Raw genomic sequence first — 27,059 nt, forward strand, 5'->3', positions numbered from 1 at the left:
GTAATACTAACAGTAATACAAATGGTAGTAGTTGACCAAGACAGCTAGGCCTTCAGGAGTGGCCCACACAGTGTCACCAAATAAATATAACCACTTTCAAAGCTTAAGTACTTTCTAAAAGGACCAGCCACAATAAAAGTTTTAAATATATTTAGTAATAAATAATAAAAGAACATGAAAATACTGAATATATACATTTACAGTAAACTTTAAGGTTCAAACACAGGAAATGTTGAAAATAACATCAATGGACAGACTCAGACAAATAAAGAAAAACAATATCTTAACTAAGCCTTACTATATTTTCCTGACTGAATCTAGGTTACTCCCTGAATTATCCATAAAATATTATTTCCAGGGCTGGCAGAATGAGTTCATCTGGTCACCTGACTCTAGCTTCTCACACTATTCTCCTTTGAAGTTGAAGAAGGAATTTAGTATAGATATGCAAAAAATGCATATCTACAGTTTTTCTAATGTTTATGACAAGTCTGAGACCAAGAAACAATGACAGCACTTCCCCTATTTTCACTGAGGCTAAAAACAATGGCTTCTTCCAGACTTACCATCTCCATTCATATTCATCAGTTTGGGATGCCATTTTAATGGTTTTACAGCTCATTTACATTTCCCTTATTTTTTCTTAAAGTAAGCTAGCTGGTTAACCTATGTTCTTCCAGTGCTCTCGGGTACAGTATATACATTTAATCAGTTGCTACCTGCATGTGTATTTCCTTTCCATCCAGCAGGATCCACTGTTGATATATTTTTTCAAAACTAACAACGTTACAAATACATTTTGACATTCAAATGCTGTACAGTTCTAATACGTCTGTAATACAAGCATCTTGTATGAATAATTTTCATATTCAAAGCAGATATCATTCTTTACAGAACTCCAGCTGGCTATGCTGGCTGTAGCCCATGTCATCACAGAGAAGGAGATTGTTTTCAATCATGCTTATTGTTCCACTTGTGGGAATGTTGGGATAAATATACTTTTTGGAATGCTTTTTCTATAGTGGGTATTTCAGTTGCATGTTCCAGTTTATTTGATAAACTGCATAGGTATATACTACAGATGTCAGTCATGTCAGATATTGATGGCATTGTTGGACAGCTTTTACACATGTTCTACTTAGCTACATTTACAAGTATTAGTTAAGAAGGCATCTGCCATTCATTCATGTTCTTACACATTATTTTTCTATTACAGTTTCAGCACTTACCTTGATAGTCCTGCAGTTACAACTGTTGTCATCTGGGCCTGATTCTGTCTGATGTTAGCAGTATACAGCCATTACATGGGGAAGTAAAGGCTGTGAGCATTGCTCGGCATCAATTTTACTGTATGTATGTGCAAAGGATGAAAGGTGTACCACTTAGGTGATCAGCATGTGTGCTAAACATTTACTCCTGGCCAGGGAGAAAGCATATTGTGCATGTATATATCTAACAACACCCACAGCAGCTGGGGTTTCCATCTCTGACCCCCTCACCTGCATGTTGTTGTGGTGACCTTGCCAGTGGGAGTGTAATGTTTGCTCCTAGCCCTTGATCTTCCTGCTGCAGATGTTTTCACAGTATGATATTGTGTAAAATAGTACAGACTGTGATAATTTTGGCGCAAGTACTGGGATTGTACTACAGAGATCCCACCTGTTACATCTAGGCACCAAAGCCTTGACTTCACCAGCTGAAATGCATACTCTATGATATTTCTTGTTTCAGCATTCATCTGTGGGTTTGTGTGTATTTCTGATTGGCATCATCAGTCAATGATCGACTGCATTTCCTGCATCCCCCAGTACATGGCATTGTGGCAAATCACCCCTGAAAAACCTCTGATAGAGCTGTAAGATGTGCCAGATATGGGATTCATGGTAAGTATCAGGGTTGCCAGCACACACATTTAGGATGATTTTCCTAACACTGCACATGACTTGGCAGTTAATGGAATGGAACCTATTTCTTTTGAAGTAGACCCTAGGTGGTGCTTTTGATTTCAATGTGTATGCGGTCTATGGCACCAAGGACTTCAGCAAAATGTGCTATGGAGTAGAACTCCTACAGTTCTAGCACTGTCCTCAGGTGTGGGGAGGAATATATACAGTCAATGGCATGCTGTAGCATAGCATTCAATTGGTGTAGGATCATGGATGCTGATGCCTATGATACCCCAGCATGTCCCCTGTGGGTCATTGAAAGGTTCCTGTAGCTAATATTCTAAATGTTACACATACGCTGGTCTCCACAGGTATTGGTTCCCCCTCAGTTTTTCCTTGCTCTCAGGTGATGACAGCACTGGTTGCAGAGTTATTGGAGTTTGTATCCAACCTGTAGCACTCTACTATTTCCACCTCATGCAGACCATGAAAAGTTAAATGGGGTCTAAGAACCGTTCCCACTTTGCCAAGGTCTATCAGCAGCAGCAGATGCATAGACTTGAGTCTGTTGTACATACATATGTAGAAGAGCAGCAGCAGCTCCTAATATTCTTTCCTTCTAGTGTAGTTTCTGTGGCTGCATTCCAACAAGTTTTGGAATACAAGTTAGATGGCTACAATAAGTGTACACAATTGCTTAATAGGTTGTTAAATAGCTCCTTTATCTTGAATGTATTGCTTAGCATACAGTTCAGCTGCTTATGCAGCAATTAGCATGCCACAATGTTTACTGTGTTTGCGTGGCTCTACACATTGTGTAGAGATGCTTATTGAATTGAAACTGGGGTGCTGTCATGTGCACATCATGCCATAATGCACACGTGGTTTCAGTGAGCCATGTAGGGTTTACTGAATTCTGCCCTCTATTTCATCAAAGACAGTTTTAGTGGCTGTTTTATGTAAATCTTTCTGTATTCTTGGAGACTAACAGAACAGGATATTTGTACTTCTGAGTTGTGGTGCCACTTAGTTAAATAAGTTATGGGAATCCAGTGTGCATAGCTGTCTGTATGGGACTCTGCTCTTTTATGAGATTTAAAAAAAAAAATATATATATATATATATATATATATATATATATATATATATATACATATACACACACACACACACACACACAAACACATATGTGTGTGTGTGTGTGTGTGTATTTTTTTAACTGTATTCTATTGGAAAACAGTGAGTGCTAGCCCATTTGATTTTCTGAGGTATGGTTTGGTACAGTCCTGTTGCTCTTTAATAGGACTTAAAGCACTACTCCCCATTCTAAATCTTATTTTGTTGAGGTGCTAATTCACTTAATTTGTATCATGTTCATGCTTTTGGCTTTTAATGTCTGTTTATTTTTTCCCTCTGATCCCTGTCTCTCTCTGAATATGCTCAACATGTTTACCTCTGCTGCTGTGAAAAAAGTACTTAATGTATTCCAGCATCCATTGTTTTAATAATATGAAACACATTTTTATTAACACTACACAGTCAAACAGCAGACCAGTAGGACACATTAACCAACTTCAATGAGTTTTCAGCAGAATAGATGAGAATGACAACTAAGCTGAATGAAACTGCTCTTAGATGCAGCTATCTTTGTTTCCACATTGCTATCATAAGCCTACATAAGGTATGCCCATGGCATTATCCATGGTTACTAATATTACATGTGCACACCTGGACCAATGGGAAATTTGGTACATTAAAACAGATACAATTTCTGCTTTTACTAAAATTAGGTTGTGTAACAAAAGCATTGATGATCTATTATTCTTCTGGTCTGGTGTTGTTACCTCATTAAATACATTCATTGAGCAGCATGTTGCCTCATTTGTGAAGATTTCTATCTCTCGGCTCCAGGATCCAAAATTAATTACTGATGTCCATTTATGGTGTAAGATGTGTTTGCACAACTCCTTTATATCTGCATGAAGGTTCACAGAGTATTTTGGTTTCCTCACATGTTGCCCATGAAACATCCTGATTAAATGGCTATTCTAAACTGCCAGTAGATAGATAGATAGATAGATAGATAGATAGATAGATAGATAGATAGATAGATAGAGCATCCACCCATGCCCTTGTGGTTTAATTCAGGGCTGAAAAGGACCAGCAAAGCATCAGTTTACTTACCTGGCTAACAAACAAATAAAATGTATAAGAATATTACCAAAAGTAATTTAAATTGCAATTATAAATACAGTTTGACTGAACTTTTATATGTGGATTCATGGAGTATTTCTAAACTCAAACAAGACACAATAATAAGTGATACATTAACAACACATCAACTAGTTTGACTCTGCATGTGTCACTGTCAGTACATTATAGGGACTCAGACAACAAATTATAGAGATCTGACATGTATGAAAACACTATGGTTAGATTCATGAAGATTTCTTCACTACAAAGTACAGAGCTGTATAATATGCTGAAACAGAGTTACATCATTATAACAATTGGTGCATAATGTATAATTAAAAGAATAAAGACACCACTCTGTGATGTGACATGAAGGAAAAATCCACTATGAATAATTGTGTGTTGCTTAACTGGCACATGATTACACAAAGTTACAATTTCAAAAAACTTGGGAGGATGCAAGGTCAGTATAGCGATATTCCTAAGGCTGCAAAACAAACTAAATATATGTATAGACAGATAGATAGATACAGATATAGATATAGATATACAGTAGATATATATATATATATATATATATATATATATATATATATATATATATATATATATAGATATACAGTAGATATAGATATAGATATACAGTAGCTATAGATATAGATATAGATATAGATAGGCATGCCCTCGCACTACTAAAGTTTACATGTGCACAATATATAATACTTCCTCAAAGCTGTGGTATTAAGTACAGGCACATAAATCCCACTGAACACTTTACTTTTCTATTTATGTCATAACAATTATAATTCACCTAAAGAATATAACCTAATGAGTGATTTTATGGTGAAACATATTGAGAGACCCTCTGCTTTCAAAGTTAATTTAAGTAGTTTGTTGTAGTAGTGCATACTTCCCAAACTGCATCTTTTACCTTTCCAAGGAATTTTTGTGGGATGACTGTTTCTTAGATTTCTGGAGTGCAACAATATTAATTTTGTGCATGCTGTCATACATATATTCATGCACACAAGTGCTCGCACACACACACACACACACACACACACACACACACACACACACACACACACACACACACACACACACACACACACACCCACACGCACACCCCCCCCCCCACACACACACGTTATAAACGCAGTAGCAAATGCAGTTGTGGTTTCCTTGTGGCAGTAAACTTCAATTTTATTTTCATTTTTCTATCCCATATTCTTTATCATTTTCTGTTTGATTCAGATTTGGTTTCTTAGAACATGATTGCTTCAACCGAAGTGACAGAATAACTAAGAAATGAGGCAAAGCAGTAAAATCATAAGAAATCCAAAGTCTCAATACTGTTTTTTAATATATTACCTCTTTCCAAGGTTTGTTGAAGAATTACTTGATGTATCATAAAAAATGACAATTTGCAAAAAAAAAAAAATACAAAAAAACTTTCTGTTCTTTATTAATTAATTTACATTTGATAACTGGGGTAAAAAACTGATCCACTTGGATCTTTTTCTGGCTTAGCCCAGGAGCACTGTAATTAACTTGTGCAAAGTTACATAATAGGCACCTTTATGATGATTACAAGTGATAACATTTCTGTCAGTGATGTGTATTTTTGTGATTTTATATTAACCTTGATTCATCTGACAAATTCCATTTCGGTTTTGTAGTATAAAAGTAAAGTGGATAGAAGTTTTTTATTCATTCTTAACCATGCATACTATCTCAACATGATGTACCGGTGCTTTTCATGAGATTGTCAATTAATGCAGTGTAGTATATATTTTTTGGACTGATTCCCTTTCCTTTTCATCAGTGATTTAGCCCTGTAAATTTAATTAAAGAGCACAGTATTCTAGCCTGAAGTATTATTGTACAATTGAGCTGTCCCAAACATGCAGGATTAAACTAACAAACCGAAACCACGTGTAATTTTCTAGGTTGTGTGCTTAATGTTTTGCACTTTGTTATTCAGGAAGAAAATGAGCATTTAGCAGGGATAGCACCATATTTAAACAAAACTGTAAAAATGAAATATGTTAACTGCAACACTTCCCTAAATTGCAATGTAGTTATGGAACAGAACTGGGAAATAAGCACAATAACAGAACAATCAAAAACAGTGTACAGAATGCAGGGACTGATACACGTAGAACTGGTGGCAGTAAAATTACCCTTCTTCAAATGATAAAGTCAAGATCTACAGTATAGTAGTTGTTATTCACTATGGGTTCCCTTTCTAAAATGTTGTCATCTGATTACATATATCTCAGACTGGGAGTATTACCATATTATTTGTTTATTAGTTTATTTATGTTGTGCTAAATTACCTAACTGAGTGTGGTTTATTTTAATGGAATCCTATGGAGGAAAGCTCTGCAAGAGCCTACACTCCAAGAAGGAATATGCAGTTATGTTATAAACTTAGCAATTATAAACAGACCTACAGTTGTAAATATATAACTATGCATTCAACTCAACAATTTAGTATGGCAAAATTATTCAAAATATGTACGACTAGGTGTGGTCACTGTTGTACAACTTTGTTGTCTCACAACATCCGGTTTCCATGGTCATTTTCAACTGCAATGCTTTTTAAGGGGGTCTGGATATCTTTGTTATATTTGTATAAGTTTTCACTGCCTTCTTTGGTTTCCTTACAGATCCCAAAGATGTATACCTTAGATAAATTGGCTATCCTTTAAATTATCCATAGCCCATGTTAGAGTATGCACTCTGCAACATGTTGGCAGCCCTTTCAGAATGAGTGGAACAAACTTTGGGTCCACTGTAACCCTCCTCTGTATTAAGCAGGTAATTGGCGAATGAATGAATGAATGAATTATTGGCCTTCAAAGATAACAGAAGAAAGGGTCAAAAAGAAGAGGTTTTGTTACTTTACAGAATAATAGGTTTAGATATACTAGATACTAGATAGTTAATTATAAGGAATGAATGCATCAGTATAGTTTAATGACAGCATTATGTATGTGTCTTAAAGAACTCATTCTTATTAAGAGCTTTAATAAACCTATGTGGAGCAAAAATAAATCAGATAGGAAAACACATGACAAGTTTTATCAGGTGAAAGATATAGCTAAGTGGTATAAATCAACAAAAGAGTATCTGACATGCCTATTATGGTAAAGGAAGTTTAAAGTGCCTTAAGCAAGGTTCAGATTTTATTGTATTAATTTTATGTTCAGTAACCACATGTTTGGGCTAGACTATCTCAGACGTCTTCAGTTATGACCTGGATCAAAAAAATAAATAAATAAAAATGCTATGTAGGGATATAAAAGTGCAGTGCACATCTGACAGACACTTCAACATTGTGCAGGAATAAACTGCAGTTATTAAGATTCACAGAGAGCAAAGATAAAGTTAAAGATATCAGATCAACAGTTATAACAACATTCCATGCTTGCCTCAGATATAGGTATCCATAGCATAATAAGAAATCAAAACGCAGTTTTCTGAATATTCCTAAAGCAAATAATTTGACATCGTTCACTCGAAGGTTATTCACCGGGTCATTTAGATTCTTTTATTTATTTAACATTTGTTTACTGGGAAAGTCTGACTTGGAACTAAGCCAATTTTCAGTGGAGGCCTGGGGAGAAATACACCAGATGCATGTCCTTGTAACATGGGAGGAAATTGGATCACCCAGAGGGTGCCCACATGATTGCAGGAAGGACATGCAGACTCCAGACAGAAGGCACCCCAGCCAACAATCGAACAGAAGAACTGCTTGCTGTTTGGTAACAACACAACCACTGCACCACTGCACTTTTTCCTGTTGACTCAAACTGTACGCCAAGAATAGGTGTGGGGATTGCTGTATAAAAGAAGGAAATTAAGTAATAGGAAAGGACTTACTCAAGACCATATTTTTAATGTAATGCATATTCTATCTATTAAAAAGGTTTGCTGTAGGGCTTTCCTGTCTTTTGAGGTAGATAATCCCAAGTGGCTGCTGCTGCCTTTCCTTACTAGGTGGGACAGCAGCTCTGTCTAGTAAGTGTTGCATTGCTCATGACCAGGGCTTATAGAACATGCACACAAGGATTTTGAGGGATCTTGCCATTATTAAGTAACACTAGCACATCAGCTACTTAAGGTAGTACATTACTACCTCCTGTTGCCTGCTCTGTAGCCATGCTTCCTCTGGGAAATGTGGGTACTTGTGCCTGCATTATTTACATGCTTGTTGCACCCCTCCTGACATAATGACAATGACAGCAGTCTCAGGTTCATATCCAAAATAACAATCTGAAAATCACATACACAATCAAAAAAGCACCACCTACCTATAAATGCTTAGCTTTGCTCCTGCTGAACCTGGATCTGGTGGCACTGCAAAACAGTTCTGAATCATTTTAGTGTTTTCTAATTCTGACTTCATGAGTTTACACAGATTTTTAATTTTTATGATATTTTCATAATGCGAATGACTACTGGTGATTGGTTTTGACAAAATGGCATGCCTCTGCCATGTCCCTTTTCCTCATCCGGAGACTTTCTTTGGTGTACATCACTGTCCTACTTATGTAATTTACCGGCTTACACACACCACTAATCCAAATGCTCTTCTCTTTGTCATCCTCCATCAACACACTCACACACACACACACACACACACACACACACACACACACACACACACACACACACACACACACACACACACACACACACACACACACACACACACACACACACACACACACACACACACACACACACACACAAATATAGCATCATTTTCTCTCAGGATTTTCTTACCTCAGTGAATATGTCATAACAATATAGTCCTTGTTTGAGCCAAGTCAGTGAATAGGACAATGATAGTTATGTCTCATACATTTAATATATTAGTAAAACAAAGTAATTCAATGTGTGAGCAACAATTTTTTTTTAATATAAAGTATTTACACCCAGGTATACTCTTCAATGTCAGTCACTTAAATTATGAGTTATTAGTCACAGATCACTGTATTCACATATCAATCAGAATGTGTGATCAGGAGCTGCAGTACTGAGGTTGAACAAAAATAAATTCATTAGAAATGATTTAAGGTTAAAATACACAAGTGCTATTTGTCTTATTTTAGTACATTCTGTAGGACATGGATTCTTGGGCACACTCTGTGGTATTGCTATTTATTTAGATATTTTAACTTTAATTAGGATGTGGCTGAAAAGGGGCTCTTGTAGTGAAATATACATACACATTCTAAACATAAAAAAACAAACAAATAAGTAATGTTATTTAGTAAATCTCTCCTAATAAAGATAAAAAAATTCATTGAAAAAGTACAAAAAGCTTTCAGCAGCAGACAAAGCATAAAATTTCCAACTCATTTTGTAAAAGCTAGAAAACACAGAATACAGAAAGGTTACCTTTTCCTGCAGGCAACAGATATTAGGTACATCTAGCATCCACCTATCAATACATTCCATTTATTTGGTCGGGACCTTTTTTCAATGACATACAAATACCATGCAAATATTTTTCTTATTTTTCATGTGTAGTTTTGAACCTTTTTTGGCATAAGAGTAGTAAAAAAAAAAAAGTAGCAGCCTCTACTCCCTTGAGTGTCTGAGTGTGTGTGTGCGCGCGCGCGAGTGTGTGCATGTGCATGTGTGTGTGTGTGTGTGTGTGTGTGTGTGTGTGTGTGTGTGTGTGTGTGTGTGCATGTGTATGCATGTACCTGCATATCTGTGTCCATGTGTCCGTGTCTACTTATGTCCTTATGTCTGTTTGTGTGTGCATGTATGTTTGTAAGATTTGAGTGGTTGTTTGCGTTTGTGTGTGTGTGTTTGTAAGATTTGACTGTGTGTGTGTGTGTGTGTGTGTGTGTGTGTGTGTGTGTGTGTGTGTGTGTGTATGTACCTGCATATATGTGTCCGTGTGCCTATTTATGTGTATTTGTGTGTGTGCATGTATGTTTGTTTGTAAGATTTGAGTGGCTGTGTTTGTGTATGTGTGTGTGTGTGTGTGTGTGTGTGTGTGTGTGTGTGTGTGTGTGTGTGTGTGTGTTTGTAAGATTTGAGTGGCTCTTTGTGTTTCTGTGTGCATGTGTGTGGGTGGGTGCAGGGTTGCGTGGGTGTGGGGGATGAGTGTATGGGTGTGTTTCTTAAACTAATTCCAGAAACCCATTTTTGGCATTATAGTACTTATGTCATTGCAGCTGTGACATTCTGCTTTGCATTTTATGAGCCCATCATCTTGTAGTCCTGTTCCCTTATAACACACACTCTTTTGAAATACCCCAGCTGTCCCTATACTTCTCTGACTTGGGGAAGCTAATAAAAGAAGAATTTTGACATTTTGTATTGGACTTCATGACAATGGAAAAGTAACATAAAATAATACTAAAAACAATGTTTGTCATTTTTACTTCTTTCCTGTACTGTTTGAAGCTTTGACATCCTGCTTTGCAGTTTATGAGATGGAAGACATTCTGACACTCTAAGTTGTTCATTTGTATTACGAACTATACCCAAAATGTGCTTCAATCACTGCAGGTTCCTAGTAAAGCTGTAACATATTGAATTGCACTTTGTAGCAATGCAGAAATAAAATACCCAAACAAAAAAATAATTTACTTATGCCTTGCTTAGTAACACTTGAAATGACTAATTGTAATTTAAAAGCTTTTTTGTCAGCTATTAGACAGTTGCCAAAATGACTATCAAATTGGACAGTCAGGTCCAGTAGTTCTGGGTCAATATTAAGGACATTAGCAAGGTTTACATTACTTTAGTCAATGGTCTTACTGTACATCAGTACCCTGATTGTAGAATGAGTGTTCTCCAGCAGGGTATTAATGTACAAGTAATGCCCACTGAAAAATGAGTCTGCCGCTTCACAGCAGCATATCAAGCTGCTATGGAGCTTGGGCAGAAAAAAAAAACTAATGGTCACCATTATTTTATGCTCGCTAAGCAGTGCTTCTGCTGTTTAGTGAGTGTAAAATGTAAAACAGTAAAGTAAAAAAAAAAAATGCTTGTGTATGTTTATGTCTTTGTTTGAGAGTGTGTGTGTGTATGAGTGTGAGAGAGAGATCAGTTGAGCTACTACCAAAGGATCATAGGTGATTACGAGGCTATCAATCTGGAGGTCATTTTAAGCCTAGACATTTCAACCCAATGTAATACCATAGAAGTATTAGTCAAGACCCAAGATTGTATTTAGTGATGAATGCCCATGTCAAGAAGGGTTGTGGGTGCTATCCCTGGTAAGAATTTATGGTGCCCCATCCACTCATCCAGGTTCCTCTTGAATAGTGTGATAGAGGTGCTCTGTTTCACATGAATTGGTAGCCTGCTCCAAAGACGTGGCAGTTACTGGGAGATAAACCTCTCCCTCCAGCATGTCCTATTTAAGTCACAGACCATATTTAAGTCCCTGGAATGAGAAGCCCTAAACCCATTTGATTTACGGATAGGCAGTAAGTTCATTAGGTTTTGGTCTTGGGTTGCTCTGTAAGCCAGGCATAACTCTCCCATAAGAAGTCTATATGATACAGAGTATACTGACAGTGACTTTAGTCGGTCCATGTAAGGCACATGCTGGAGGCCCTTGATCTTCTTTGTTAGAAACCTCTGAGGTCTCTTTAATTGCTGTAGATGCTTAGCATGGCACATACTGAATGGGGCATTATACTCAATTATGGGCTGGATAAGTACAGAGTATAGGGGGGTTATTAATTATTTTGTTCTCAAGGTGATGCCTTTACTATTCAAATGAGTTACATGGAAAGCTTTCCTTACTATGGTAGATATGTGGTGGTTGAAGTTAAGGTCGCAGTCAACCTGTGATCCAAGGTCCCTTACCACTTCATGGGTACTTAGGGTATTGTTATCAGTTTGATAGTGTGAAGGGGTATTGTTTGTGCCAAAGGAAATGATGCATTTCTTTGCATTCAGTATTTTACACTTGCTAAGCTTCTGCTGTTTAGTGAGTATAAAATAAAAAGCGCCCAAGTCTGAACCTTGGCAGAATCACATAAGAGCTGTGCATACCACTCGACCATACCTTTTGGCACAAGAATTCTGGACAGAGCAATAAATAATGAGGAAACAAAGGCCTAAAAATAGGGAAAGATTTTTAAATATCACCCTTATAAACTTAGAAATTTGCTAGAATAACAGGGTTTTTTCATTAGCATGCATTTTTTCTGAAGCAGAGGTGTGTGTGTGTGTGTGTGTGTGTGTGTGTGTGTGTGTGTGTGTGTGAGTGCGTGAGATGGCTACTGGCAGCAGTAGCAGTAAAGAGGTTTGCATACCTCTGCATCTTTCAGCTGAAAAACTCTGGATAAAGCCTAAAATAAAGGGGGAACAAAGGCTCTAAAATCAAAGCAGATTTTAATTATTGCTCTTATAAAATTACAAAATTGCTTAACGGAAGGATTTATGTTAGCATGAATTGTATGTTACAAAGTTGCTTAACTAAAGGATTTATGTTAGTGTGAATTGTGTGAAGGAAGTTTTATAAAAGTACTATAAAAAATGCATTTGAACGTTTTTGCGTGCCGGGCAGTGCCGGTTAGCTAGTGTTAAACTATTCCCGGCTCCACGAAGGCTGCTCTTTAATTTTTCACTTGGAACTAGACAAAATTTCAACTTAAGCACTCAAACCATTAATTTCACAGCCCAGCACTTGCTCAAAACTCATAGCAAGCACTAATTAACCCTAGCACTAGACCCCCTATACTGTCCAGAAGGACAAGGCTCTCTATTCGTCCCTACCAGCTAATCAGTAAAACAGCTCACTTTACCTATTCATGCATGTCCAAAGGGCAGTTTCAGGTGTACTCTCCAGTCCAACTGATGAATCTGGGCATTTTGAGGCAATGTTACAACTGCCTCATGTACACAGACAACCCTCTCCTCCTACTACCAAACACTAATATATGCGAGAGATTTAATTATACAGCCAAACTGGAGGCAAAGCTCTCTCAACCCAAGACTGAAATTGACAGTCAAGAGGAGAAGGAAAATACTTGCAACACACCACCAGTCTCAAATAGACCTACTAAACCAACATTGGCAAATAACACATATAAATACATGATAACATACTCATGATAGCAACAGAGACCTCCAAAGCAGAAACCCAAGCAACCTCCGCACCACATCACAAACCATGAAACACATATTTCACATAATCAGTGTGCCACGCAATCACAGCCCTTAAGGCAAAATAGCATACCCAACACACTAGTAATAGGCGACTCTATAGTCAGGCACACTGATGTCCCACTAACTAGGCTGGACAAGGAGAAGGTTACAGTTAGCTGCCTGTCGGGTGCCAGGATCTGCCACATAACACAAGTACTCAGGTCACTCCAGAACAAGTACAAATATGACTCTGTCATTGTCCATGCTGGTGTGAATGACCTGAGACATACCTCCCTGGACTACATGAAAAGAGACATGGAAGAGCTCTCTGATCACGTAGCCCAAGCCGGTATGACCCTGATCCTGAGTAGCATCTTGCCCTCACCAAGAATGATACCGCAGTATAAAGAAAAAATTATCAGTTTCAACAATTGGCTAAGTTTCTGGTGTCATTCAAAGGGGATCCAGTATCTGTTCATCTGGAATGTCATGCTCGATAAGCCATGTTGCTTCGCAAGAGATGGCTTGCACCTGTCACCCTTAGGCTTTTGAATACTGGCCAAGGCGTTTGCTGCCCCTATAGTACCTTTTTTAGGCAAGGCTCAAAAGACAAACCCACCACCGTAAATAGCACAAGCAACCAAAAACTGAGGTAATGCCACTCAACTCCAGAAGTCTAACCCTCAAAATGCATGCACTCGAGGCACTCCTCAGTATGGAGAACATCAATATCTGTGCAAGTAACAGAAACCTGGTTTAAGGCTCCAGAGAGCACCCCAGCACTACCAGGCTATAACTCATACCATACTTTTCGGCCACAGAGCCCGGACTGAAACACAAAAGATGGGGGTGTATCCATATTCATCAAGGATACCCACACCTCCAGGTTAGTGGCACAGCACAATGCCTCAGAGATCATCCATGTGCAACTAACAATGGGCAAAACTGCAGTTCAGATTTTAGCTTGCTACAGATCACCCACCATGACCCAGGACCCCCATTCCGCATTTCTGGAGACAGTGGGAAATATGAAGGTCCTACCAAATGCCCTAATATTGGGTGATTTCAGTTACCCAAACATTAACTGGGAGAACTACTCAAGTACTAACTCCCTTGCCCAACGATTCCTAGAATTTATAAACTCGAATGCTCTGGATCAACTGGTCAACACTCCCACCAGATGTGACAACATATTGGACCGGTCATCACCAACATGGGTGACAGGTGTTCTACACCGGAGGTCAAACCCTCACTAGTTAGATCAGATCATAGATTATTCACTCTGGATATCCACATTCTGCCCCCACCCCCAATCAAGGAAACCACAGTGAAAAAAATTTGCAAAAGCAAACTTCACATTACTTAAGACTGAGGTGGAAAGGTTCACAGCCCCCATGCTAAAGGACAATGCTGTCCAAGCTGCTGAATCCCTTACAAAGGCACTCTATGAGCACCTGCAAGAATGCATGGATCGTACTATCCCAAGCAAAACCAAGACTCACTCCTCCAAGAAAAGGAAACCAGTTTGGTGGACCCCTGCCATAAACAAGCTATACAACAGAAGGAGGAAACTAGTGCAGAAAAGAGTAAAATCCCAAGAAGGAAAGACATTCCTGACCATTATCAGCAAGAAACTACGATCAATCATAAAATCATCCAAGGCTAGCTTCCAAAGAAAATTGCCAAGGACTGCAAAGATAACCATAAAGAGTTCTTTAGCTATGTCAAGAACCTAAGTGGGAACTCTCAGATCTGCTCTGACTTAGTGCAGAATGGCACAAAATACACTGAACCGACTGATATTGCCAACATTCTGGCAGACAGGTTTAGTGCAAAATTCACCTCCCCTCACCCCCTAAATGGCCCATAACCATATGAGAAGAATGTAGTGCCCTGGCAATCACTGACACACAGGTAAAAACAGCCCCTATCCAAAGCCAAAAATACAGCTTCAATGGGACCAGATGGTGTCCCAGGCTGTGTATTACACGAGCTCCAAAATGAACTAACCCCTCACCTAAACACACTGTTCAAACTAGCCTCTCTACAGGCTATGTACCCATAGAGTGGTGCACAGCAACAGTTATCCCGCTCCACAAAGGTGGAGCCACAACGGACCCTGGGAACTATTGCCCTATAAGCCTGACTAGCCTGGTCTGCAAGGCTATGGAGCACATCATCATGGAGTTCATTAACAGAGACATTGGAAACCTTCAAACATTGGATCCCACCTAGTTTGGCTTTGTTAAGGGCAGATCATACCTCCTAAACCTGGTAGACTTCTTTGAAACAGTTACCAAAGCTTTAGACGAGGGAAAGGAGGTCCACACAGCCTACCTAGTCCTCGCAAAGGCTTTTAACGCCATTCCCCATTTATAGACAAGCTCACCAGCCTGAACATAAACCCCTACATCATGAGATGGGTTGCCAATTGGCTCTCAGATAGAACCCACATGGTGAGAGTTGCAGGCTCTAGGTCCGACTAAACCAGTTACAAGTGGCTTCCCCCAGGGCTCAGTCCTGGGATCCCTCCTGTTCGGTATATACTTCTCAGAGATACAGGCCAGCACAGGAGGACTATGACTGACCAAGTTCACAGACAACTGCAAACTGGAGGCCATAATTGACTCTCCAGCTGATACAGACATCCTCCAGAGAAGGGTCTCACTGAGACGGATATCTGGTGTCAAAATCATGGCCTCAAGCTAAATGCCAAAAAGTGCATAGTCATCCCCTTTAGAAAAAACAAAGTACCCGTGAACTACCACATACGTTTTAGTCCTCTAAATACAGAAAATGTAATAAGGGATCTGGGGACCCAAGTAGATAGTAATCTCTCCTTTGATAATCATATTGCCAAGGTGGTTAGAAAATCCTTCCATATGGCCCACCTAATCACAAAAGGGTTCGCATCTAGAGCAAAAGAGGTTATTGTGCCCCTCTACTCATCACTCATCAGACCCATCATAGAGTACAACGCCCCATTTAGGATGTACCTTACATGACACCTCCAACAGCTGAAAAGACCACAGAAGTACCTCACCAAGAGGATTACTTGCCTCAAACATATGCCCTATGCAGCCAGACTGAAGAAACTCCAGCTGTACTTGGTTGCGTACCGCTTACTCAGAGGTGATCTCTGCCTGACATACAAGGCCATGTCTAACCCAGAATTGATGGACATGCTCCACCTAAAAAAACAAATCCCCAAGAGCCACACGCTCTAGGGATCTAAACCTCACCACAATGATAAATAGGACATGCTGGAGGGATAGATTCCTGTCCCAGAGACTCCCCATGCTTTGGAATAGGATTCCAATCTACATTAGGCAGAGCCCCGCACTAACACTCTTCAAGAGAAACATTGACGAGTGGATGGGAAACAGAAAATTTACCCCAGGGATCACTGCAGTGGCTCTGCTGGACAGAGGCACAGGGAACTAATGGCTCTGCTGGACCAAGGCACAGGGAACTAATCTAAGGGGGTGATGAAAGCCAACACATTCTGGCTAGGCTTATAGTTGCCCTCAGGCAGATAGCCTAGTACTTACCTATGAACCTAAGCAAAAGTCTGAAGCTCAAATGTATGTCATTATTTAATAATTTCAGTCTACATTGATTGCTAACCAAATTATTTAGGAGTAAGAGACCAAAAAATAAAGTAAATATATTATTTTTTTAATGTTATATTTTGGATGCAAAATGCTTCCTCCAACACCATTAACATACTATACTAAGTCTGAAAGATTAGGTGGGATAAGTATTTTACATTGCAAATATGCTAAAAAATGTATAGTATATAAGTAAGTAAAACACAACAATTTTACAGAGTTACCATTCTCTAAGTGCAGCATTGCTCTCCAGGGTGTGTGTTAAATTGTAATTAATGCCCCTCCAGAGGTGTAGAGGCCCAACAGTGCACCCCTGGAAGGGTGTTAATTACACATGAAGACACATCCTGTCGGACATTATTGCTTGCATGATTTTTCTCTGTTGTCTGTTCTTATTTCATACTAGTTTTTACGCAAAACTAATGGTACAGTGTTTATGAGGTTTTAACCAATCAGATTTAATGAGTCTAGAAGGTCATACAGATATAGCTATACCACAGGATTAATGGTCTATTGGAACACAATGCTTTTTGGGAGGGGGCTCACCTCCCATACACACTAGTTAAAATATACTAGCTTCATGATCACACAACTCTTCAAAACAGGCAAAAACTACCAACACTGAAAATTCTTATCACATTGCATTCCATAATATACAAAAATTGAGCTACAACCAGAGTTGGGACAAAGCAAAAAATAGAACTGCAAAATCTGTAACAGTCACACCATACAAGCTAGACTAAATCAGAGCACACAAACTTTGATTAAATGATGGTACTGCTTTATGTGTGAAAGCAATACATAGCAGCTAAAAGTATAAACATTTCATTCCAGTATTATGCTGTTCTGGGTTGTTTTATAATTATTATTTCTGAAAAGGCTTTATACATATATATATATATATATATATATATATATATATATATATATATATATATATAAATATATATAGATATATACCGTAAAATAAAGCATTCAGACTGCTAACAGCAGTGCTGCATACAGTAATATGGGTACTGACCGTATGTACTTTCAGTCAGAATTTTGGATGATGAGTAGAAACACTTGTCACTGTATTTTTTAAGACACTCAGTCTGAAGGTGTTCATCTTTAATATTTGATATACTAGTAAGAATCTGCTCTCAAATGTTGGTAATGAAATATCAAATTGACAGAGTACCATCATACAGCATTTTAGCCATTACCCTTTATATAGCATAATGTTGCTTCAGTCATGGAAAAATATTTTATAGGAGCAGATGCTTGGTGTGTATATGTCTTTGCAGCAAGATTAATTTATTGTTTATCCTTCCATGTTTATGATAAATAACTGATGCATATTTGTGAAGCAATTGTCAGTGCAGGTCATCAGAAAAGGGCTGTGGTTTGATACGAATGCTTTCCATTATTTTTACTGTTAAGTAAAATGCTGACTGTAAATTATAGCCCCTGATTTAGTAAACAACAAAAGAAACACCACTGATAAATTCAAATAAATTTCATAAATTGCTCTTTTTCACTGTTGCAGTTCAAATGAAACCCGTGTTTTGACCTTATAGTTCTATGATCATTTGACTATTTAACCAGATTTTGCTCCCAGGTCCCTGAAAAGGCATAGTGTGTCCAGTGGGCCTACCTAGTTAACACATGGGTACTCCTACTGTTATTATTATTAGAGTGCATGGAGCGCTGTGATTGCACTCCAGTATTCAGAAATAGACAAACCAGTTAAGTGCCAGAGTGGCATGAGTCCCAACCTTAACAAGTATTGCATATGCCCCTGCTAAAGTTGTTAAGATCAGATCCCAAGCTAAGCAATTAAGATCTGCCTTTACTGACCAGCAAAGAACAGCAGCAGAACAGAAGATTTGTTTCTGCCTGCTGTCTGTAGTGGTAACATGACCCTAACTTCCTCTAAAAATTTATGAAGTTTCTAGAATAACAGGATGTATTAATATGCATTTTCTGAAGGATACAAACTCTGAATTTTAAATGTATGTCAGTATTTAGTGACTTCAATCCTTAGTGGTTAGTTTGAAAAACAAAGCAGACTAAAAATGTGAAGCAATAATCTTGGTGTTCTACAAAAATCATGACAGTTGATAGTCATGAAAGGTCTACATGTAATGGGCTGCATTGCATTGCCTTTTTGACTTTATCTGCTGTTTAACGGCTCTGAAAACTAGCAAAACACCCAATATTGTTTTTCTGTAACTAGTAGTACACGGAGCAGATAAAGCTCCATGCACTACACCGAAATACACTTGTGTTATTAGTCATGACCTTGAATTAAGTGTTCTCAACATGGATGCCAAGACTGGGTGGCCATGGCGATGCAGCAGTTAGCGTTGCTACTTCATAGCAAGAGCTTCTCGGTTTGATTCTCAGCTGGGATGCCTTCTGTGTGGAGTTTGCATGTCCTCCCTGTGGTTGTGCGGCTTTCTTCTGAGTGCTCCGGTTTCCTCCCAAAGACATGCAGTAGATGGATTGGACAGTCTAAATTGGCCCTAGTTGTGAGTGTGTGCCTTCTGTGGAAGGTTAGGTGCTGGGCTGGCAGCTTGACACTGTAAAACTCCATTGCCAATCATGAGTGAACAGATTATCTACTGTGGCGACCCCTAACTGGGAAAAGCCAGAAGAAAGAAGAACATGGATACCAAGATTCATCTCTTGAGCTTCACTCTCAATGTGAATTTCTTGGTATCCATGAACAGAACACAATAAGCAGGTTATAATCAATGACTTGAACATAATCTTCTGTATTATTATCATCACTCTTGTTCACTTTGTCAGCCTGTGCAGAATAAACTAGTTCTAGAAAAGCACATCCATTAGTGTGGCAGTAACTATACATAGAGATGACATTGTATGAGTTCAAATTGACTTTAGAAATAGCAGACTGATACAGTTCTGAAATGTCTGCTAAATGCTAGCAGTGGCACGTAAAGTGCTTCACCATCGACTGTCCTCTCCCTCCCATCAATGTAATATTGTCCAAAATAACTGCATGTCCTTCCATCTCAGTCTGAAGATCCTTGCCCACACAGCCGCCAGCCCCCGTAATTATGTATCAGAAAGTTCTCTATCATCTTTAAAGATCTGTTAAGGATTGTCCTTCATCTTCTCAGGTGTGAAGCACTTGCATTTGTTAGCACACCTTGTCTTTCTGTCTGTCATATCTAAATAGAAATTGCTTGTGTACGTATGTATGTATGTATGCATGTTTGTATGTGGGTCTACTTCAGTAGACTGTCAGCTCACTTACCCGACACTCAGTTGCCCGAGATGACAAAACCAACACCTTCAGAAGACCAACATCCGGAAGACCAATGTTTCATGGAAGGTAAGTAACTGCTTGGCCATACTGATAAATTACCTAAGTATGCAAAACTAAACTTATCGATGTGGGGGAGCTTTGCCCCCCACACCCCTCTAACTAAATATACCAACTCTGAGAATGCACTAAACTGGGGGTAAGCTGCAAAGTTCAACAGGATGGCCAAGCGCTTATTTACCTCACGTGAAATGTCGGTCTTCCGGATGTCGGTCTTCTGAAGGTGTCGGTCTTGTCATTTCAGGCAACTGTGTGTCTGGTAAGTGAGCGGTCAGTCTACTGAAGTAGACCCATGTATGTATGTATGTATGTATGTATGTATGTAGTTATTTATTTATTTATTGATTGATATTTGATTACTAGGAAAGTCTGACTGGGTAGGAGCCCATTTTCAGTGGGAGGCCAGGGGAGAAAAGCTTTAAAGTATTACAAAATTACAAAACATTTTTAGCATAATAATTTTACAGTCTTTAAAAATAATACAAAAAATGAATACAGTTTAAATAATTATACCAAATAAGACATAATATGGAAACATTGGTTAAAGAAATGTTATCCAGCTTATAGAGAAATTAAAGGTAAGTTAATATAATACAAACAGGAATTACACTATGAAGTGAGAGAAGAACAGGCATATGATATATTTAGAGAGAAAGTCAGGAGAGAGAAATTAATAGAAGTAAGGAAGTGAGTGAAGAAGGGAGAATAAGGAGATGTAAGGTATGAATTGGTACTTGTTCACATTAAGGGGTATAGTTTATCCTGGGGTTCACAAAGAACAGAACTGGAAATGCCTTATGCAAGACATAGCCTTGTGTAAATCTTTTATAGGTTTCACCTCCTACCAGCAGGTAAACCTTGATGTAAATGAATAGAGAGGTGAAATGCATTTATTGCACTCCTGCATTCTGCTCTCTGTTTACAGGAACAAACACTACTCATTTTTTCTGACAGTAAGCCCTGAGAAGACTTTATCTAGGGACACCATTCAGTTACCGAACTGCAAATATTATCACATTTCCATATTGACAATAATATTTTTTTTCTTTCAGACGAAAAGTTCCAATTTGACAACACTGCTACTAAGTTGCATTGAGTAGGTAATTGCTCTTGTCAGATGGACTGTATATGCCCATTCCATCCTTATTTTTTTCAGGTAGTCCAGTCTAACTAGTTCTTTGATGAAAATTAAACAGTCTAATCTTTCTGCTTTTTTGGATGTTCTACTGATTCAGATATTCCCAAGCCTGGCCCTATTATCTTGGCTTACAAGCTATTTTTACATTGTCTCTTCTTTAGCTTCCAAATTAACACATTGTTCACAAATTAGCTTAATATCTTGCTGCAGATGTAGGGATGTATCCATCTGATTATTTTACTGAAGAAAGGGTCTGATCTATAAATTACACAGACGTTTACTGACATTTTGGATTTCACATGGAAAAAGCTCAAGGGAAGCCTTTCGGTGTTGTAGTGCTCCAGCACTTTTAGCACCATTCACTTCTTTGTTGGCCTCCATATACCCAGACTTCTTATTAACATGAAGGCAAGTGCCAGTAAAATATCAGCTTGAACTATTTTATATCTCAGCTTTTTCTTTGGGCCGGATTCATGAAGGCTTGCACGGAGTCTAAGAGTAGAGTAAGACTCCAGACAGCCAATATATCTGCCGAGCGATCCAGGAACAGCTGGCAGGGGCGTGCATGAGAGCTCCTAAAACTACTCTTGCACGGACAGTGTTAGGTTATGCAAATTACCTCATTTGCTGCTGAAAGCTATGCAAATGAGGTAAATTTGCGATCCAGGAAACACTAACCTGTCCGAGTAAGAGTAGTGTTATTTGCAGAAATGTACTCCGTTGGTAACGGAGTACCATTCTGCAAATAGCAAAACGGAGCTATGACAGCTCCAAATAAAGGATGCATCCAGTTGAGGAAGCATGCCAATGGCCAAATATAAGGCCATTGGCATTTTTATCTGTTGCAAAATAATAAAAAATATTTTTTCTCCGATCTCCGATGTTTAAGCGTACTGCAGCGCCGCTCAAATGTGTGGTGCTCTAAAAACCAGAAAAAAAGAAATAAAAGCCAAAAATAGGCATTTTATTAAAAATATTCTTCTGCCATGCAGGTGAATGGCAGGCTGTAGACAACATGGCTACTGAGTAGTGGTTGCTAAGGAGGGAAGCTCAGTCTGAGAGATGTAACCAAGCATTAGTAGGCAATCCTATGCAAATGAGAATAAGGATAGTGAATCCCAATTTTCCCTGCCATGTGAACCATGTCCCTAGAGTGTAAGAGTAGGATTAGGGGAGTAACAGAGTAGAAAACAGGTGACATCATGACGGGGTATGTATCAAAGACTGTAAGCTTATTGGAGCAAAGTGGCATGTGTTTGCTGTAAGTTACTCAGGACTGGAAAAGGCATGTCTACAGTTGTCTTAACTGAAACCCAGAAACCAAAGGTGTACACTGTGGATATCGCTAAAGTTTTTTGCAAAGATGCTTACACTGTGTACGCGTGTGTGCGCGCCTGTAAACCCGTCTAAGCCTGTGTGCGGATGTGTGTGCCTGTGTAAGCCTGTGTAAGGCTGTCTAAGCCTGTGTGCATGGATGTGCACCTGCCTAAGCCTGTGTAAGCCTGTGTGCGCACATGTGCGCTCGTGTGCATGTGTTTGTGCTTGTTTGCGCGTCGCTGCCCCCTGTGGAAACAGAAAGGGAAAAGGAAGGAAACGAAGTGGTAGGAAGTTAACCAAGGAGAACTAGCAGAGCTGCCAGGTGAAATCAATCAGAATCAGCCAATTACACAGGCAGTACACTAGCCCAGCCCAGCACTTAAAACTCTGCAAACAACATTCCCCCATGTTTTTCTCAGAAACTCTGCAACACTGCAGTCTACAAAGAGAAGTGAAAACTTAAAAAGCTTAACTGAGACAAAAAAATGTTAGGGGCTGCCATTGCTATTATAAGGCAACATGTGCAAGATGCTGAGGGTGGTGCCATTGTGAATGCTGCTGAGCAACCTACAGTGAGGAGACGGAGAATAGTGTACAGACCCAGGGTAACCTACCAGGGGATACATGAGCTGGAGATAGTGGAGCGCTATAGAGTGTACAGAGACCTCCTGCAGCAAATTGTTGAGCTGTGCAGGCCACGCCTCACACACAGAACCAACAGAGGGGAACCCATCCCAGTGGAAACCAAGGTATGTGTTGGCCTAAGAATACTAGCAACAAGTACCTTCCAGAGACCAACTGGTGATATGATGGAGATTTCACAGACATCAGCATCCAGAGTACTGCACCAGTTCCTGAATGCCATGTCAGCACATGTCGGTGATCATGTATATTTCCCCAATTCCCATGAGGTATTGGCCAGCAATATGCATCTCTTCCAGCAAATAGCAGAATACCCTAAGGTAATGGGTGCAATTGACTGCATGCACATACACATCAAAGCACCAGCCGGTGAGCGGGATAGGGCCTACATCAAACGCAAGGGCTTCCACTCCATCAACTGGCAGGTCATGTGCGATGCCCAGGGCATATTACTGAATGTGTGTGCTGGCTGCCCTGGAAGCTACCACGATTCCCATATGTGGCATCTGACGCAGCTGTACCAGACATTTGCCAATGGGGACATCCATGACGGTCACCTACTGGGGGATGCTGGATATGCACTGGAGCCGTGGCTGATGACACCCATCTGGAATGCACACGCACCTGAACAAAAACTCCATAATCATGCACACGCACAAACACGAAATGTAATTGAGCGTGTGTTTGGGATGCTCACGGTTCTGGTGCCTGGACACATCTGGTGGAGCCTTGCAGTACTCACCAACTACATGTACCAAATTGTCATGGTATGTGCTATGCTACACAATATGATCCTGTGAAAACAGCTGCAGCAGGAACAGCATGGGGCAGGGCCAAACAGCCCCCCACCATTGCCATGGCCTGCACAGGCACAGTGTGACTCGGAGGAGGAACAACCTGAGCCTGCCCCAGTAGGCAGAAGGAGGCGTGCCCAGTATGCCTTGGCCTTGGCAAAGAGGCAACGCATAGCACATACACTGGCTAAGTAGGAACCCTGGAAATGATACCTCTCTCTGACTCACACATAAAATAAAAGGGATGCCTAACTTGACACTACCTGTTTCCAAACATGTATAGGGAGTGTAGTATGTGCATCTGACATAGGCAGCCCTGCAGCACCACCTGAGGCATGCCTGCCATGTTTTAAGCAATATAAAGCAGTGCTAAGCAGATTTTACCAATATTTAGTATATGTAAACAAAATTGCTCATGCTAACTAGTGCAACGTCGGGCAACATTGAGCAATGTTGGGCAAGGTCGGGCAAAGTTAAGCAAAGTCAGGTAAACATGCTCATATTTGCTTTACTGTCCCTTAAGCAGTCTGGTCTGCCCAGTATGAAAATAAAAAGCAATGACAGGGCTCAAACCCAGGATACTGTGTACTACAGTCGCAGTACTGAACCACTAAGCCATGATAGCATTTCAGTGGCACAGCCACAGCAGGACAATTGTACACTAATGCAAACACAAAGAAATGCTGTATCATGGCCCTAAAGAGGCATATGGGTAACCTCCCCCTCAGGCCTATGCAGACAGAGAACATCAGGCCAGGCGGTGTGATGTGGGTTGTGTAGGCTATGAAGTCACAATCTAATATACATGACATTGGACGCTAAGATCTGTAGTACAGTAGTATGCCTCAAGCCAGTAGAATAGGCAACAATACAGACTGAAATGGTGTACCGTACATAGCAGTGCAGGCATAGCAAATGTGTATAAGTGTCAGGTGAAACCCTCATCCTATAAACACCCACAGTAACAATACAGGTGTGCCCCCGGGTTGAAATGTACAAAGAATAGCTGTCCCCCCTGTATGTAGAAATGTTGATAAGTCTATGCAAAGTGTCTCATGAAAGCCCTGCAGGCACAGCATGATCCCTGTTGATCTATGACACAAAGGTGAGCCCTGCTGTAAAAAGTACAACTTGATTTTCCATACACATATAGTATAAATGTCTATACCGGGTGTGCTCACACACTCCAACAAATGTAGTGGATTTCATTTAGCATCACACTGAAAGGTCATACTGGGCATGCTCACACACTTAAATAACTGAAGCAAATGTCAGGCAGCAACATACTGAAAGGTCATACTGGGCATGCTCACACACTTAGGCTAAATACGGATGTGATAATAAGGGATCTATGGACAAATGTGGATAGTCATCTCTACTTCCAGAAACACATTCACAAAGTGGTCAGAAAATTATGCTATGTGTTCACACAAACTGCCAAGGTCTGTGCATGTAGGTCAAAGGAGGTTCCCACTACTCTTCAGTCATCAGACCCATCAGAGATTACCACAACACACTTGTAATGAATCTGACTAGGCACGTTCAGCAGCCAGAAAGACCACTGAAGTACCTTAACAAGAGGATTACTGGCTTCAAACAGTTGCCCCATGCAACAAGACTGAATGTAACCCAATCTGTACTCTGTTGCATACTGTCTACTCATTAGATCTCTGCCCAACAGACAGGTACATGTCATGGCTACACTCAGATCTGTTCTGAGTTACAGCTCAATGGCACTAAATATACAGACACAACTGATATTGCCAACATCCTGGCAGATAGGATCAGTGTTAACTTTACCCCCCTCTCACCCATGAAAGAGCACATCTCTATAATGGAAGACTGCAAAGTTGCTGTCATCACGGCTGCACAGGTAAAAAACACTCTCTAAAGCCAGTATCACAGCAGCCATGGGACCAGATAACTTCCTAGGCTGTGTTCTACACAAACCACAGAACGAGCAGGCACCACACTGACGTACCATGTGCAGTCATAACCTCACCTCATGCTTTGTGCCTGCTGAATGGTGCACAGTGATGGTTATCCCACTACACAAGGGTGGAGACACCACAGAACCCAGGAAATAGCACCCCATTAGCTTGATGAGCCTGCTCTTCAAGGTCATGGAATGCATCATCATACAACTCATAAAAATTTACATCGGTAATCCCCAAACCCTGGACCACAACCATGTTGGGTTTGTAAAATGCAGATCATGTCTCCTAAACCTGATAGATGACATTGAAGCAGTCACCAGAACCATAGACAAGGGTAAGGTGGTTTGCACAGCCTATGTAGATCCTGCCACGGCTTATAACACCACCACACACTCTGGAAATATAGATAAACCCACTAAACTAGGTATAAATTGCTATGTCACAAGATGGGTTGCCAACTGGCTTACTGACAGAACACACACTGTGAAAGTAGCAGACTCCAAGTATGACTTTGGACCAGTGACGAGTGCAGTACCACAGGGTCCAGTCCTGGGTCTTGTCCTGTTTAGTATCTACTTCCCTGAAGGAAACTTTAACATGGAAGGTCTGTGGCTACTGAAGTTTCCAGAGGACTGCAAACTAGGAGCCATAATTGTAAACACTAAAGATGTGGACATCCTACAAAAGGGCTTCACTAAGACAGATGGCTGTTGTCAAAGCCATGGGCTCTAGTTCAATGGCAAAAGGTGCATTATCATCCCCTTTGTTAAAAACTCTGTAGCCAAGAACTACAACATAGGCCGTAGTATACTTAACACTGAAAGTGTGACAAGAGACCTTGGGTCACAGGTGGACAGTGGACACAACTGTGATAATCACATCCCCACAGTAGTCAGGAAACCCTCCTATGTGGCACACCTCATCACAAAATGTGTCTCATGCAGAATAGAAGAGGACATTGTTCCCCTCTACTCATCACTCACTAGAACTATAATAGAGTGCAACACCCCTTTTGCTATGTAACTCACAAGACAACTACAATAACTGGAAAGCCTGCAGCAATACC

Source organism: Protopterus annectens, chromosome 1.part2 (genome assembly GCF_019279795.1).
Source record: "Protopterus annectens isolate FY-2018-M chromosome 1.part2, PAN1.0, whole genome shotgun sequence".
Classification (NCBI taxonomy): Eukaryota; Metazoa; Chordata; order Ceratodontiformes; family Protopteridae; genus Protopterus; species Protopterus annectens.